This window comes from Danio rerio, chromosome 19 (genome assembly GCF_052040795.2).
Source record: "Danio rerio strain M-AB ecotype USA chromosome 19, GRCz13ab, whole genome shotgun sequence".
Lineage (NCBI taxonomy): Eukaryota > Metazoa > Chordata > Actinopteri > Cypriniformes > Danionidae > Danio > Danio rerio.
Genome location: NC_141039.2, coordinates 17,457,423 through 17,475,000, shown reverse-complemented (window position 1 = coordinate 17,475,000; position 17,578 = coordinate 17,457,423). Strand labels below are relative to the sequence as shown.

Below are 17,578 nucleotides of genomic sequence, written 5' to 3'. Positions count from 1 at the left end.
TTTTTTATTTATCGATTTATTTATTTATTTATTTATTTAGCGGAAACCATGTAATAATGTTGCATTTACAATGTAAAGTGGGATATGGCTAAACCAGTTAATTTAATTTGTATATATTAATATACTTAAAATTCATGTATTTATGACATATTTTTCATATCCATATGACAATTATTAGCACATTTCAATGTTTACTTAGGACAATAAAAAATGCACTGCATTTGGGTAACCACTATCTGAAGAAAAAAAACTGTTACATAAGCAGAACTCTTATTCAGAATCTTTAGACACATTTCCCTATAAATTAGGGCATGAGTTGCTCTTTTTTGCAAGTTGATTTAGATTAATTAACTATATCCAAGTCTTTTCTCCAGAGAACACATTACTACACACTAGACTGATCTTTTTTTCTCTCCAAATCTGACACGCCAGACCTTGCAGGGTTGCCAGGGTTACCTTTTTTCCCTCTTTGGAATGAAGGAGACACAAATGGTGAAAGTCAAACATGCTGTTGTCCTTCCTCTCTGGCCTCATTCACTCCTGCCATTAACATGTGTTTTGGTGATCTGATCACAAATGCTCAGTCCAGACAGACTGGCATGTACACCTGGCTTTAGCATGTGTCACTTGTGATCAGATTTCGCCAAGGCCAGAATTTCTGATTTAACAACTGCATACATTTCCCTTTACATCAGCACATCACTGCATGTTCATGTCAGTCTTACTCAGATGACGTGTCTATGCGGTTCTTGAATGTCCTCAAAGACACTTTACAATGTACACTACAAATGAGATTGTATAAATAGCTTCTGTCCACCTTCCAAATTGATTTTAGTGATCAGATCACAATATTAAGGCTGCATGATAATTGCAAATACAGCATCATATTATCATATCATTACTGACATTCTGCATTTGTTTATTTAATTCTGCAATAAGTATATGCCCAAAAGTGTTTCAGTGGCATTTCACTCTGAATCCAGCAGATAATCTCTTGATTAACCATTAAAAGAAACTGAAAAATATCAGAATTGCAATTTCACGGTAAAATGAAATTATTTTATAAATTTTTTACAGCAATATAAATTAAAATAAATGTATTAATGTATGCTTATTAAAAAGCATCACAGCAAAATAATACAATTGTATTGTTGTATTGTATTAACTGAGTTGGACAAAACAATAGGAATTTCATCTAAGAAAGATGTAAATAAATGAACAAATAATTAAATAAATTAATAATATGATTAGCTAAGGTAGCATGTGTAATAATAATAATAATAATAATAATAAAAATAATAATAACGTAGTAGTATTATTGTAACACAAGAGTGCTGGAAAGAGTTGAGGGATCCTTGTGCAGTTTATTTGCAAGATTAGTCAGTCAGTCAAAACAGGGGCAAACTTTCATATAATAATAATAGAATAAATAATATAAATAAATAATAATAATAATAAATAAATAATAGTCATAAACAGGCAAATGGTCAGTACAGGCAAAGGGTTAAAACACGAGAAGACAAGAAAACGCCTCATAGTGCTACAGAATAACAAGACTCAGCAACTTGTGTGAGTGAGTGAGGTGTAATTATAGTCCCATAAATCAGCGATGATAAGCAACAGCTGTGTGTGTGTGTCCTGAAATTTTGTCTGCTGTAGTGTGTGTAGATTGGCGCAAGGCATTATGGTAGTTGTAGTTCTGTTCCGAATAGTGGTTCTCCAGTGATCTGCAACTGCTTGATCTTTAGTGATCATAACAAGTCAATTAAATTGAAGTGTAAATATTAAAGTTGTCATTTACCAAAATAAAATGTTCACTGATTTTCAGAAACAACAAAGTATATTGAAAATATGAACGTATTTTTCTTCCAACTGTAAAAACAATTCTTGTAAAAATTAAACCCAAGTATTTACAAGTGTATGATTTTCCGTTCTAACAGTATATAATTATTTTTTTTTTATTATTATTTTTTTTTATAAATATGTGTCACCCAAGATCTAATATCATCCCAGGTGTATGAACACCTAAAAATGAAGCATATGTGATTTGAACAGTTGTGAAACAGCCGATGACACACTACATAAATTCCCTCATTAAAAGAGACTATAATAACATTTCATAAAATGGCTCATCAACCAAAGCCCATCTCTTCAGAAAGCTGTCTCACAAACAAAAATTTATGTGTTTTTAATGTGCCGTCTATTTTGATATACAATAATTCCTTCTTGAATTGAACAACATGGCCTGCTAATTTGTTCTTCTAAGACTGCTATCAGAAAATCCCCAAAAGCAATATAACAAATTGTGTTGTTAATTTTTTAAACATATGAAAAACTTTGCAGTTATGGTGGTAATTCCAAATTGTGCATCCTTAAAGAGCACAGCACTAAAATAAAGAGTTTTAACAGCTCATGAGTTGAATCAAAATTAGTGACGTGCTCCACTAAAACAAACATTCCCAAGAGTTTCTCCACAGAAACCATTTAATGGAGTATTTGCATACTTTAATGAATCCATTTTGCTAAATGTGTTTATTTTAAACTCCTTCCATCTCTGAGATAATAAATGGATGTAGTTTACACACATTGACATTAACATAAATGCTTGATGAATTAGGGGGTTGTTCTGGGACCCAGCAACTTTAAATTTTAGCTGCTCTAAATAAAAATCACTTCAACACACAATAATAAAATGAGATGACATACAATTTATGTTTACATGTTGATTAAATGCATATATGATACCCATCTGTGATCAAACATTATTACCAAGACATTTTAGCACACGTCATATTGTATTATATTTGAGTTACTGTTAGCAGATGATAAAAAAGAAAGCTGCTTAATTAAATAGGGGGGAAACAAACATAAATAAATAAAATTCATTCTATTCATGAATTATAAATGTATAAATGAAGTATATACATACTTAAAATTGTGTGTGTGTGTGTGTGTATAATATATATATATTGCCTTGGTGAATGAATGGAATACGTGGTTTTCCACCAAGGCATGTCGGGCTGCAGAAATATAATTGGCTAAACTGGCGTTGGGCAGGTTAAAATTACCAGAACAAAAACAGATGTTCCGGCATGGAAAACATATTTTTAAAGCAGAATATCTGACTACAGCACTGTTTTTCAGATTTTCACTTGGCATGTTTCTTAAATATGTGCAAACATATTATGGTATTTTATGCTTTAGAAGAGTCAAAAACTTACATACAGCACCTTTAAGTCTCTGAAATATGCCAAAATGTCCAGAGACCTGTTTTTGTTACATTTGCTTACTATTTTTCCATAGTTTTCTATTTTTAGGATATATTATATTTTACTTCCTTGCTTTGCTTGTTAGTTTCTTAGTTTCCCTTTGTTCTTGTTTTTTTGGGTTGTACCTATGGCTCACTGGTTCACTGATTATGTTCACCTGTGTCTGGTTTAGTTACTTTCTGCTTATCCCTTGAGTTCTTGCATGCATTTTGGTTTGTTTTGCCTTACATTGTTTGCCCTGATGCAACAGTTTAAGCTCTCATCATTTCCAAGCAAGCATCTCATCATTTCTAGACGGGACCACAGATTCTGTTTGTTTAGTGTGTATCTTTCTACGCAAGGAAGAAACTTGTTCAGAGCTTTTGAGCTACACTAGTATTCCAATTGAAAGAACATTCCCCAAACTGTATCAAAATCAGAACATTTTTTTTTTTATCTGAAAAATGTATATTAATGAATATTTAAAGAACACTTCAGTGAAACACCACAATGATAAAGAGTTGAATCTGATCCTTTATTACAGCTCCCATATAAATCTAAGCTCGCTTTCCCAGCATGACAGATAACAAAGATTTCAAAGAGCCGCAAAAAAAACATGGAAATGCTGAGAAAGAATCCACATCCTCCTCCGGGAAAGGAGGAGTAAGTAAACAGAACAGAACAGAATCAGTAATACAGGATAGTAAATATTAGCAAAGCAGCAAAGGAGATGGAAAAGAATGAACAGATGGATCACTGTTTGTATCTTATTAATATCCAGCAGTCTATTACTGTTTATAGTGTAGCCATTACTTGTATTGAGTATAAAAGCATCTAACATTTTATATAAATTAACACTATTTTTTTTATTTAATTTAACTCTATTTGCATTCTATATAAATATGTTCTACTTATTTATTTGACAATTTATGTTGTCTAATTTTTATTGTTGTTATTATTTATTACATTATATGTAACAACATGTGCCATATTGCCAAGATTGTTGAAGTTTTGATCATCTAGCTTTTTTATGTCATAAATCATCAGTGCACTGTAATTACCTAAAATTAATTGTATAAACAAGTTGACATTTATTTTTTTCTCTCTCTCTTCAACTAAGTGGCACATTAATTTGAATTCACACATTTTTTTTTTTTTTAAATGCCATTCTTCTGCAATGACAGAGATGCTGGTTAATGTTTTTCTTTTATATAATTATTGTTTAATGTAATAATAGCAGCAAGTCAAAGATAACACTCAAAAAAATAAAAAATAAATAAAAAATAGTGCACCAGATTTCAGCAAAACAGAGATTCATTTTTGGAACAATGTTGTATATGCCAACTCACAATACATACTAACTGCCAACTGACAGTATGTGCACACAGTACTTGCACACTTTGTGGTTTTACTGTATTCACACAATATAGAAGATATCATTAACATGTGCAGTTTATAGCCTATAGCCAGGAGGGGTTCGGGTGGTCCCACCCCTCACTGACAAAGGTCCAGAATTTGTCTCATATGTCAAATTTTAACTGCTATGTCTACAGTTTTTAATGTAAAATTTTAACAGTTTTACATATACACAGTTGAAATCAAAAATTTAAATAAATTTCTGATGCTAAATCATACTAAATGTTTACTATTGTAGGTCCGTTAGGATTACCTAAATGATTTACATTTGCTAAATGCCAGAATAATAAGATTTTATATATATATATATATATATATATATATATATATATATATATATATATATATATATATATATATATATATATATATATATATATATATATATATATATATTTTATAAAGATTTTTTTATTAATTTCTAGACAGTCAAAAGTTTACATACATTTTATTGGTATTTTTTTTTTGCTTTGCTTTTAAACTGTACAACTTTTAAACTAATTTTGGCCCATTCCTCCAGACAGGAAGAGCATCTGCTGTGTAAAAATATGCTGGATAAGTTGGCAGTTCATTATGCTGGGGCGGCCCCGCATTAATAAAGAGACTAAGCCGAAAAGAAAATGACTGAATGAATTTAGCATATTGTTATCTGGCTTTTTTGTTGATTCTGGCTTGTTGATTTTCCCATGTTGTCCCACAATGAAACACTGTGTTTGAGGTTTTTCTTAAATACTATTCTACAGTTGTGCCTCCAATTAACTCAAATGTTGTCAATTAGCCAATCAGAAACTTACAAAACCTTGACACCATTATTTGAGCTTTTTCAGAGGCATAAAATCTTATTTTATGTAAACTTGACTTTCAAGAAAAGTTATAACAATTTCTCAAAACATCTCTCTCTCTCTCTCTCTCTCTCTCTCTCTCTCTCTCTCTCTCTCTCTCTCTCTCTCTCTCTCTCTCTCATTATTCTGCTATTAAGCATAACAGAAACAAATTTGATAATCCTAGCTTACTTAAAAGAAAAAAGGTTTTCACTTTAGCATCTGACTTTTATAAAATTATAAATATATTATATATTATATGGTTATATGGTTATTGTGAAACCATATAACCATTTAAAATGGTTATGGTGCCTTTTTTATACAGTGTATGTAAACTTCTTGTTTCAACTGTATATAAACTGCACTGTGAAACCCCTTTTTTGAAGTTAGCATATAGTAAGACCCCCCAAAAAGCCTTTGTCATGTAAAATAAAAAAGCATCGTAGACATATCCAATAATTCAATACATTGTGATGTTGTGATATAATACTGAAAATGTACAATATTGATAAAGTGGCTTTTATTAATTGTAAATATAGCTTTAATTACCATTATCGGATGTTAGATTCTGAATTACTTTATAATTTTGCTGATGCATTTGTATACTCTGAACATGAATATACTCTAAAGCAAAAGACCAATTCAATTGTTTTCGTTATTATACCTGTAAAATAATCAGCTCAAACTGTAAAAAAAAAATGCTTAGTTCCACACAATTGTTTTGGGTTGAGACAACAAAAAGAAATTAAGTTAACTTATTAACTTTTTTATCATTTAAGATTATCATAAAACAATTAAGTTGCTGCATAAAAATAAGTTGATTTGATTTTAAACAAGTAGTTTAAACAAACAGCAAACTGATAATAATAATAAACTGATGTAATATCAATAAGACGGTATATCATAACAAAAGCTTCAACAATTATTTACAAGAAAATGTGACATCATCATAAGCCTATTGCATTGCTTCTTGTGAAATAACAACATTGCATTGTTTTTGTTTTGTGTTATTTAAACAGGTAATAAAAAACAATGATGTTATTGTTCTCAAAAAAAGTTGCAAAAATAAAAAAAAAACAAGTTAGCATTTTTTAGCTGCCCCTAAAATTGTCAAAAAAAAAAACATTCTGTTTTTACTTCTAAATGTTGACTTTTTTTTTAAATTAATGTTAAGCAAATATAATATACTTTTGATAGACTCATTAAGATAAATCTATTAAACCATTTTCCTTCTGTCTAAATATGGCAAAAAAAATCTTGTTTGACATTCAGCAGCCCATATTTCTCTGCATCAGAGAACACAGCAGTCAATAATGCCACTTCCTTCACCCAAATGAACAGCAGCGAGACCAAACACACACAAACACACCATTATGATGCACTCACTGACTAATGGCACGTCGCGTTCTGAGTGTGTATGTGTGCGTGCATGTGTGTGAGAGAGGACAAAGACGAAGAGAGGAGAGGACAAACTTCAAATGAGCCGAGTGAAGTAAATGTGAAAATAAATGGAGTGATAAAAAAGAAATGGAGCAAAGTAGAATCATACAAAGCCATTAAGAAGAAAGAAGAGAACAGGAAATGAAAAAGATGCCATCTTTGTGTGTACGTGCATTTGTGTGTGTGTGTATGTGTTGTCTGAGTTGTAGGTATTGATAGAAAGGCAGTGATGACTTTCATTTCTCAGTGTATGTGTGTGTGTATGTGTGGATCAGTGGTGCTCAGTGTGTGTGTTTGTGCACGAAAATGCATCTAGTATTTACAATGCATTTTTACCTTTAATTCTAATCTTTAATTATATTTGTTTTCAAATGTAACACTAATTGTATTTACATTAACACAGTAAATGTAAATACTTATTTTATTATTAAATTACTGGTCAACTACAGGTCCACTTGCTAATTTTTTTTTTTTTTTTTCATGTCACAAATACACATCCCCCTCTAGTGGATTTGTGAAATTTGCCACATATTTCTCGCTTCCAAAAAATATAGCCCTGGGCACATACAGTACACTGTAAAAAAGTGGTTGACTTTATTAAAAAAAAAAAAAAAAGACTTTATTTTAAAAATATATTTTATAAAAGAGTTTCAAATTACATTGGGTTTTCTTACATTTGTTTATTTATTTTTTTAAGTTAAGTCAACATGGTTCTTTTAAGGCATTGGGCTTACTCACTTTAAAGGGCACCAGGGACATAGACTAAGCATGGACAGTGGGGATGTGTCCCCACTAATATTAACCAACTATTGAAATGTCCCGAACAATCATTTAATTCAGTAAAAAAAAAATTGCAGTGGAACAGTGGCTTAAGTTAAATGCAGGGACATAGAATAAGCATGGACATAGGGGATGTGTCCTCACCAATATCCACCGACTATTGAAATGTCCAAACTAATCATTTAATTTAGCTAAAAATTGCACAGTCAACATAAACCTAGACATGGAGAAAAGTTTAAATCACATTCTCTAGTTGAGTCGTACCGTCCCCAAACACATGAACATTGCAATTGGCTGTGCCTATCACTGATATCATGTGAGAGGCTATACCCAGCCGGCATTTCAACGGTGATTCAACGTTGAATCAACGTCAGGTCTATGGTTGGATCAACGTTGAATTACCTTTCGATTTTGCAAATTGGATCAACGTTTATATAGTGACGTTGTTTCACCGTCGGACCACCACCGGTGATTCACCGTTGAAATCACAACGTTGTTTCACTCTTACCTTCTTCATGGGTGAATTGTGGTCGTTTTGTAGACGTTGAATGAAGGTTGAATTACCTTTCGATTTTGCAAATTGGATCAACGTTGATACCGTGACGTTGTTTCACCGTCATACATTTCAACGCAAGTTAAATAGAAATTACATACAACGCAAAGTCCATAAATATAGCAAACAAATTTTTACTAATAAAAAATACACGACACAAATACACAACTTAGCCTGTGTATCAATTTATTTAATACACACCTCATTATTTCATTTATTCTAAATATACAGCAACATTTACAGCATACATAGTTCATTAAAACCATGCAGGTTACTATACATGCTGTACACTCAAATACAGAAAAAGGCATACAATTAAATAGTCACTTTTTAATTAGGTTTCATGAATTAAAGTTAGTTAATGTTTACTAACAAACTAACAAACTATGAACAAAGAACAAATACTTGTACAGCATTTATTAATCATTTAATTTATTGAAATATGTCCCGATGCTATTAAAATCAAAATGTATGCTTGTTAACATTAATGCACTGAGCTGACATGAACTGTACTTTATTTATATGAAAGATGCTTCATTGTTCTTTGTTCATGTTAGTAAATACATTAACACTTACTAATACAACCTTTTAGTAAAGTGTTACCGTCTTCAGAAAGACAGATACTAACTAAATTAAACTAAGTAACTAAACTACGCTTCAACCATCAGTCTCCAAAATACAATTCTGTTTACAAAGTTCACAAAATACCAATTTTTAAAGTGGCTGCAGTAAAAAATAAAATAAAAAACATCACTCACAACTAAGAATCACAAGTGAAATACATTACATCTGTTTGAGGTTTTATAGGTTGAGAGAAACACTTGAGGTAAAAGATGGCACTAGGGACAAAGAATCAAGTGTAAAACACTAAAACATCTATATCAGTCTAGCAGTTAAATACATATTTATTTCTCAAACACCAGGTGAGTTTCCTTCAAAATCAATAATGAGGTTTGCTATTCCAATTCATTGTGAATGAATGGCTTCACTTTCACAATAGTGAAAACTCATGCTATAATCTAAACCTGACATTGCTCCTTCACTTTGCAGGTCTGCATGCTAAATATTTAGTAGTTTGTTTTTTTTTTTGCATAAAGTACATCTATTGTGTTTAGCATTACTGCAGCAAAACTGAGCACCTGTGACAGTGGAACATAGACAAATATTTCAGTAAATCATCAAGAAAATGTGTAGAATATATGGTTTGATTCTCTCTCACAAACACAACAGTAAAAGCAATTTGTTATTCCATTATTATTAGTATCATAAAAATTGCATGTTCACAGGGGTCTTATAATAATGGCTCACATTTGTGAATGTAGGACCACTATTTCACTATTACATGTCACATTAAGTGTTCATATAGGTTCTGTTATTAAGTCTTTGTGTCATCCCAGAGACCTGTTAATCTTCAGAACACAAACTAAAATATTTTAGATTAAATGCTCCTCATCCTCTACAGACAGCAATAGTCCCAAGATGCTCATTGTCCAGATAAGGCACAAAACACATTGTCAAAACGTTCCATGTGACTTCAGTGATTTCAACTGTGAACATACCAAGCTCCAACAACACTTTAGTGAGGCAAAACAAAACAGTAAATACAAATGTGTTTGCGTATATCTCTCCCGCATCATATCTCTCCCGCATCAGATCAGCGTGTGTGTTTACTACGAGCAGTATGCACACACCATGACCTGTTGTGGCAAAGGCAAACAAGTTATTTTTACAGTATTTACTGTGATTTAACCTTTATGACAAATGTACTGGACCTGTTACACATACATCACTATCTTTTATGAACACAAATTTCACTGTAACGGATGCTGTTGTTTTGCTCCAGTTATACCTTTAGAGAACACCGTACTAGTCAGACATCCATACAAAAGCAGAGAGTTTGGTCTTGTGTAGCAGAACTGCAATAGATGTCTGTCTGTCTGTCTAGGCTGACACTGGTTTAGGCCATCAGTATGACCTTGATGCCCTCAACTGGAGCTTCCAGAAAACCTGCAATGAATGAAATACGAGGTTACAACTAAGTTGGTATCTGCTATTATAGAAAGTGAAATTCAAATATTTATTTTTTATTGAATCCAAATTTGTCTTATAATAATCGCCACACTCAATAATTTTGACTCATCCATCTGAATATTCCTAACTAGAGAAGTGAAGAATTAGGAAATTTCAGATTCTCGAAAAAAATTCTTTTTTTTTTTTTAACCAAGGCTGCAGTAAAGAACCATAAAACATTCAACACATCTAATAATTACAAGTTGTTGTAAACCATTACATGTACTGTAAAAGCTGTTTAAAGCTTTTTAGACATGGTTGAGAAAAACTCTAGAAGGAGTAGCACTTCTGTAAAAGTCTGCATGTAGGACAGAGAATAAAAGGGATAGTTAAAAATTAGTATTCTGTCGTCATTTACTGACCACGTTGAACACAAAAGAAGATATTTTGAAGAAAGCTGCAAATCTTTAACCATTGACTTCTATAGTATTTTTTTCTACTATGGAGGTCAATGTTTACAGGTTTTTTAGTTTTTTTTCAGAATAGCCTCTTTTGTGTTCAACAAAATAAACTCATAATGGTTTTAAACCATTTGGGGAGTAAAATGTGAGTAAATTTTCATTCTTGGGTGAACTATCCCTTTCAGTTGGAAAACACCAGAATTCTTAAGTAGACCCTTTTCGCAAGACAGATGATGCATTTAATTTCTTCTTAATCCTCAAGTTTTTAATATTTAGATGTATTTAAATAGCATGTTTATTTATTTGTTTTAATGACATTTAATAAAAACAACTTCTCAATGACATCACATGTACTGGACCTGCTACACATGTATCACTATTTTTATGAATACAAATTTCACTATAACAGGTGCTGTTGTTTTGCTCCAGTTATACCTTTAGAGAACACAGTAGTAGTCAGACATCCATACAAAAGCCTTGGCGTGGAGTAGCAGAACTGCAGTCTGTCCAGGCTGAAACAGGTTTAGGCTATCTGCGTGTTCTTGATGCCCTCAACTGGACCTTCCAGAAAACCCAGAAAGTTAAAACCCATTACACCTCTTATCTGCTACTATACAAAGTGTAATTTAAGCATTAATTTCTCACTAAATACATATTTGTTCCCCAATACTGTCACATAGTATAACATCACAACATGATTTCACAATAATAATATCAATATAACAATATAATATCACAACATAGCCTAACAATCAATAAACAAACAGATTAGAAAGAGAATATCACCAACCAAAGCACCAAGAAGATTTAACAGATAGTAGTTAAAGGTAAAGTAAACTTACATGGACAAAGCCTTTTCCATTCAATGCTGTGCAAGTTAGTGCGTCTCTGGAGTACGTTAAGTTACATGTCTAAAAGCAAAAACAACAACAACAGTGAAACGAAAGCAGTTCACTTTGTAATAATAACACTAATGATACAGCGTATAAAAAGGATATTGTTTTATAACGTTGCTCAGTAACTTTAAACTGCGTTTGGAGTTAATCGCTTTGAATTTGCCATAAAAACGCTCATTTAGACTAACGTTAAACATGTGACATTACCTCAAGGTTAGCTGCGTCACCGGAGCGCAAACTAAACCAAACTGGAAAGTTTTAAATGCTTTAAAATTCGAAACACTACACTAAGTCACATTTAAGATACACTGTGTGTAAAACAAAATCGGGGGGTAAATAAAACATTAAAGCATCTAAAAACATGCTTACCTCTGAATTCTGCTGCACTGCAGGTCAGGTGTTCGTAATTAAGTGAAGTGAAGCGCTGCGCGCGGCCGCGTGCGCCGAGTCCTCCGATAACATGATAACCAAACATGTTGAATATTGGGTGAAGCCATGACGTTAATTCAACATACAGATCATGATAAAAAAAAATGTCAACGTTGATTTGTACAAGGATTTCTGTAACTTTTTTTCAACCATTTATCATTCAACATTGTTTCAACATTAAAGCAACAACTGACGTATTTTCAACCACATTTCAACGTTGAAGCCTTGTCATATGCAGGCTGTTTTTCAATCGTTCAACATTAAACGTTCTATCAACATTATTTCAACGTTCAAAACACATCTGACCTTATTTCAACCATATTTCAACGTTGAAGGTCGGTCGTGTGCCGGCTGGGTAGCTACATTTAGATGTAACAGAGCCAAAACCATACCTGTCAACATTGGGATGTGGAAATAAGATATATGCCCACTAGGGATGCAACAATACAGTTAGCCTACGGTTCAATACATACCTTGGTTTTTTTACACAGTTTACGGTTCGGTTTGGTTGTATTGGCTTGACACATTAACGTTTTTTTGTTTTGTTTTTTTTTGTCTATGCTTAGGCAATATTAACAGTAAGGGGTTAAGATGAATAAAATAAAAACAATTTATTGCAATAATCCCTTATTTTACCTAAAAGCTAAGAAAAGTACACCAGTGTATTGTAAAATAAAAAATAAATAAAAAATTAACACTGAAATGTCACAGCTGTTGGTAGCCTATATACAAACTGGGGAACACATAAATTCCTACATTTTGAAAATAAACATACATGTGAAGTTAATAAAAATAAATTTACCATTTTAAATACACATATTTGTACTTCAGTAAACATAAATAAACTTAATACAAAAAAAAATCGGAATTAACTTAATTTTGCTCTAGCACAGTATCCTTCATTCAGAATGTAAAGTCCAATTTCACTTACAGTATCAGCTATCTATTCCTGTATTTTGAGGTTCTTCTGTAAAACAATAAGCCTGTCAGCATTCTCTGCAGCAAGGCGAGAGCATTTTGCACTTACAATGTCCCCGGCAGTGAAGAAAACTCTCTTGCTCGTTTTTTTGAGGAATTTATTACCTTCTCTGCTATACTGCCTTCAGACAGTGATATTGCTGGGTAATGGCGCCACATTTGTGCAGTCATGTTGGAAGTGTTTCCCTTTAAGTAGGCTATACGTGTAAAACAATGCTTGCACACAGTAATTTTTTTATTCACAGGGTTTTCTTCTTCGGCATTATACTCAACGGAAAAACCGAAAAGTCCCCACACCGCGAATTTGAAAGACTTTACTTTCATCCCTAATGCTCCCCATAATAAGGGACATCTTATTATTTGGATTTTTTTTGTTTGTTTATATTAAATAGCAGGTGTCACTTCAAAGAGGCACAAATCTACCATCATAATGAAAGCATTCGATTGCTTTCCTAACTTTTATGCTCATTTAGGACAAGATTTGTACTTTGAAAAATCTTTAGATGTTATTTTTATTAATTATGCATATGTCTGTTCATACAAACACCCAAAATCCAGACTTTCGCTCCATGTCAAATCATGTGTACAGAATCCGTTTGGGAAACAGTGTCTATTTATCCCTATGAAGCGTGTCAGTCACGCACTGCTATATTTTGAGGATTACATAGAGGGGCGACAGCACCTGTAATAAAAAGGAAAGGGAATCCCTCCATTTTTTTCCAGTTTTCATGGCTAAATAAAATGAAAGCACAGAACAGACTCACATTTAAGAGGTGTTTTGGTGTTATGGGTTCCGTATAGGGAGAATCGTCTTTTTAATGTTTATTGCCACCGTTCAGAGAAAGACTAAAAATACAGGAGCAATATGGAAAAATATCTTTACGGGATGATAGTGGTATAGAACTGTAAAATGCGGGAGAATCCTGGGAAAAACGGGAGGGTTGACAGGTATGGCCAAAACTGCGGGAGAATTTTCCCATGCAAGAAGAAGGTGTGCGAGGTAGGTGACAAATGCAAATGAGGATGGTGGCAGCAAAAAAAAAAAAAAAAAAAGGTGTGTATTTAGAACTTTTTTCAAAGATAAGTGTAAGTGAAACTCAAGTTTGCTACTGATTGAGTCCATCATAATAACAGGAAGGGCATCCGCTGCGTAAAAAAACATGCTGGATAAGTTGGCGGTTCATTCTGCTGTGGCGACCCCGGAATAATAAAGGGACTAAGCCGACAAGAAAATGAATGAATGAATGAATAATTTATTATAGCCTCTAGAATCTGCCCATTTTGGTGTTTGAGTAGTGCAGCTGATTTTGTAGCTCGTGGCTTTAAATGCAAAAGAGCTGCTTCTTCTCGACCACTGTTCCCACATGCGTATCTGCTTCTCATGTTACGTCAGATAAACAGCAGTCAGTGATAAAGATAGACACGGATGAAGGTGCAATACAGCTTATTAGTCAAAAATACCAAGTAAGTTTATTTGATGTATTTTTGGTGGAGTTTATTTAAGCCTTTCTGAAAAGATAAGTCTCACACAAATGCCATTTGCAGTACACACACACACACATGCACACATATTACTGACACCATGTGGCCTGGTGATTATGTTGGTTAAGAATTACAAAGGGATTTTAAAAACATTTTAAACTAATAAATCTTACAAAAATTACAGAGACTTGGTTCAGATATTTTAATCTGTTTCTTTGTAAAAAGAATATTCTGTGGACATGTGTATGCATGTTATTATAGAAACATGGTGCCTATCAATCAATCAATGTGAGTGGAAAACCACACATCTATATACGTTGCGGTGGGCATCAAAATCACTGGGATTTGGGTCCTATTTTAATGTCAGGAATTTAAAAAAAAATACACTTGTTGGGTTAATATCACTCCATTATGACAGTGGACACACTATACCTACACACAATTCTGCCCAAACAGCATACAAAAGTTGATTTTCATCATAAGTGCCCTTTAAGTAACTAATCAGTTTTTTACATTGTATCTCCAATGAGCCTGTGTTGAGAACAGTATAACGGTGAGTGAATGCTGTCATGTTTTCAAAGTGCCATGAGAGGCCTTAAACACTCAAAACTGACTAGTTAGCAGACCAACGTCCCATGTGAAAATGACCTAACAAGAGGTCAACATGACTCGCACTGCAGCATCCATCAATCAAAACTACTGCATCGACTCCTCCAATCCCAACATGCCCTCTGCAGCGGCAAGGTCAGTCACCCGGCCAACTGCGCCGCTCAGAGGGGTGTGCTGGAGAACAGGTGGACGCTGGCACAAACATACACACCTGTTCACAGAGACGGACAACCGTTGTCAGCTGCACAAGGTCAGTGCCATGCCAGATTGGGTCAAAGCAAGGCACAAACAAAAAGTAAAAGTTGCAATCACTAGCGTAATATCAACCAATATAATGTCAATGAGCCCGGGTGTTTGTGACAGAAACGTTAGGTAATTAATGCTTTTAGAGTGTGATGTAATTATATGCTAACACAGTGGATGTTCTTATTAAAGCACAACAGTTATACACACACCACCATGAGAGGATGTGTTTAACACAAGCTATTATTCTGATGTGAATATATGATTAAATCTGCAACGTAAAGAGTCATGCTGGTCACAGCAGCTAAATAAATTGGTGCAAATGCAGTGAAGGTTTTGTTAAAGGGTCATAGAACACTACAATTATGTTTTATGAGATATTAACAGAGGTTAAACATCAATAGAGACTATAGTCATTTTGATGATATGAGAAAATCGTTGTTTATAGCTGTTTACATTTAGTGGGATTCATTTATTCATCATGTCACAGGATGTGAAGTTAATTTTTTTGTTTTTTTATAGTAAATACTACAGTGTTTTACGTCATATTATAGTAACATATTTAAATGAATTTGTATTATATATATCTATATAACATTGCTCTGCAGTGAAGCCACTCTGACGTACTGTCCAGTAGGCCAAGAACCTAATTAGTTTATAATTAGTTTATGTTTACTTTGGGAATTGTGAATAAAAGTCACAGTTTTTGGTATATCTGCTGTGGTTGTCTTTTGCATGTTATTCACTGTATATATGCATTTATTATTTATTTTTTATTGTACTTTAAATGTGAAACCCCACTCCACTATACTAACATCTGGGGTTTGTGACAGTACTAAGATTTCTAGAACTGTAGGGTATTTTAAACAACAACACACCACAGTTAACTGTAGCAAAATCTAAAAATAGTATACTAGTGTTTATGTACAGTATAATGCACATTTCTATAGTTGTGTTCAAAAACACTAACAAATGCAGCCCCAAAGGTGTCCTTCATTTAAAGGCCATACTACCTCATGAGTAACTATGCACAGGTTATGATGGAATTTTTATGTATGTATTTAGATAAAATGCTATGTTACACTTTTAAATAAATGCATTGTTTTAGTTTACTTAGATCTAAAACAAAACAAATGTTGAAAAAAGCAAACATTCGTTCATTCATTCATTCATTCATTCATTCATTCATTCATTCATTCATTCATTCATTCATTCAATTACATAATAATAATAATAATAATAATAATAAATATTATTATTATTATCATCATCATCATCATCATCATCATCATCATCATTATTATTATTATTATTATTATTATTATTATATTAATATTTTTAATTACAATGATATTTATTTATTTTATTTCCCAGTTCAAACATTTCTGCTGCTCATCATCTGTGAGATCAGTCCTTTGAAGGTAAGATCATCCCATTTCACAACACTCAGTTTGGCTTTCATCGACATCAAAATCTGCTTCCTTCAAAGGATGCAGTTTCTGAATTGGGACATAACTTGCTTTTTTTATATAAAAAGATGCTGGTTTCCCTGCTTTCCTCCCTGGAAGTTTTGTTCCTGTTTCATGTTGCAAGTGCCATATTTTTCTTGCTAATTAGACTCTGATTGTTCCAGGTTTGTCTTGTTAACACATTCTGTTGGATGCAGATGTATACATTTCTGTTCACTGTGTTCCTTGTGTGTTTGCTTTTTCAAAAATCCTTGCATTTGCATATTATCATAGATAGATATTCATAGATAGTTTCTGTTTTACCAATCTTCTTGATTTTCACATCTTCTTGATTCAAACTACTTGATTCTATTCTTTTTCAGTTGTATTACTGTTTCTATTTTCTCATTCTTTTCATTCTGATCTCATCAACAGCTTAACAACAGTACAACAGTGAGTCTGCAAGACCACCTGCCAACCAAAACTTGAAACGATTAATTGGATAACTAGTATAACTATTGGATAAATAGTCTAGTGATTGAGCTCACAAGTTTGTGAGCTCACTACTTTGTACACTAATACAGTACACTTTGCATTTTTTTTTTACTTTATTGTACTCATTGTTTGCTTTTGTATTGTACTAAAATGTGACATTTCATCTTTAAATTTTAGAATAAAGTTCTAGGTATGGGAAAAGACTAAAACAATAAAATACAGGCAAAACATAATATACTGTATCATTGACCTGTTTCAGAGACAAGTTT

The 17,578-nt window shown here is 32.7% G+C and overlaps 1 protein-coding gene and 1 long non-coding RNA gene across 11 annotated transcripts in view; one reads left to right on the top strand and one right to left on the bottom strand.

The window, feature by feature from the left end:
* Positions 1 to 17,578, bottom strand: part of ptprua (protein tyrosine phosphatase receptor type Ua) — a 438,644-nt gene that overhangs the window by 342,394 nt on the left and 78,672 nt on the right. The window lies entirely within an intron of this gene.
* LOC147832506 (uncharacterized) overlaps positions 16,738 to 17,578 on the top strand; it is a 33,645-nt gene continuing 32,804 nt past the window's right edge. Inside the window, exon 1 of the long non-coding RNA XR_015945329.1 lies at positions 16,738 to 16,787. This is a non-coding gene — a long non-coding RNA (uncharacterized LOC147832506). The remainder of the gene's footprint in view (positions 16,788 to 17,578) is intronic.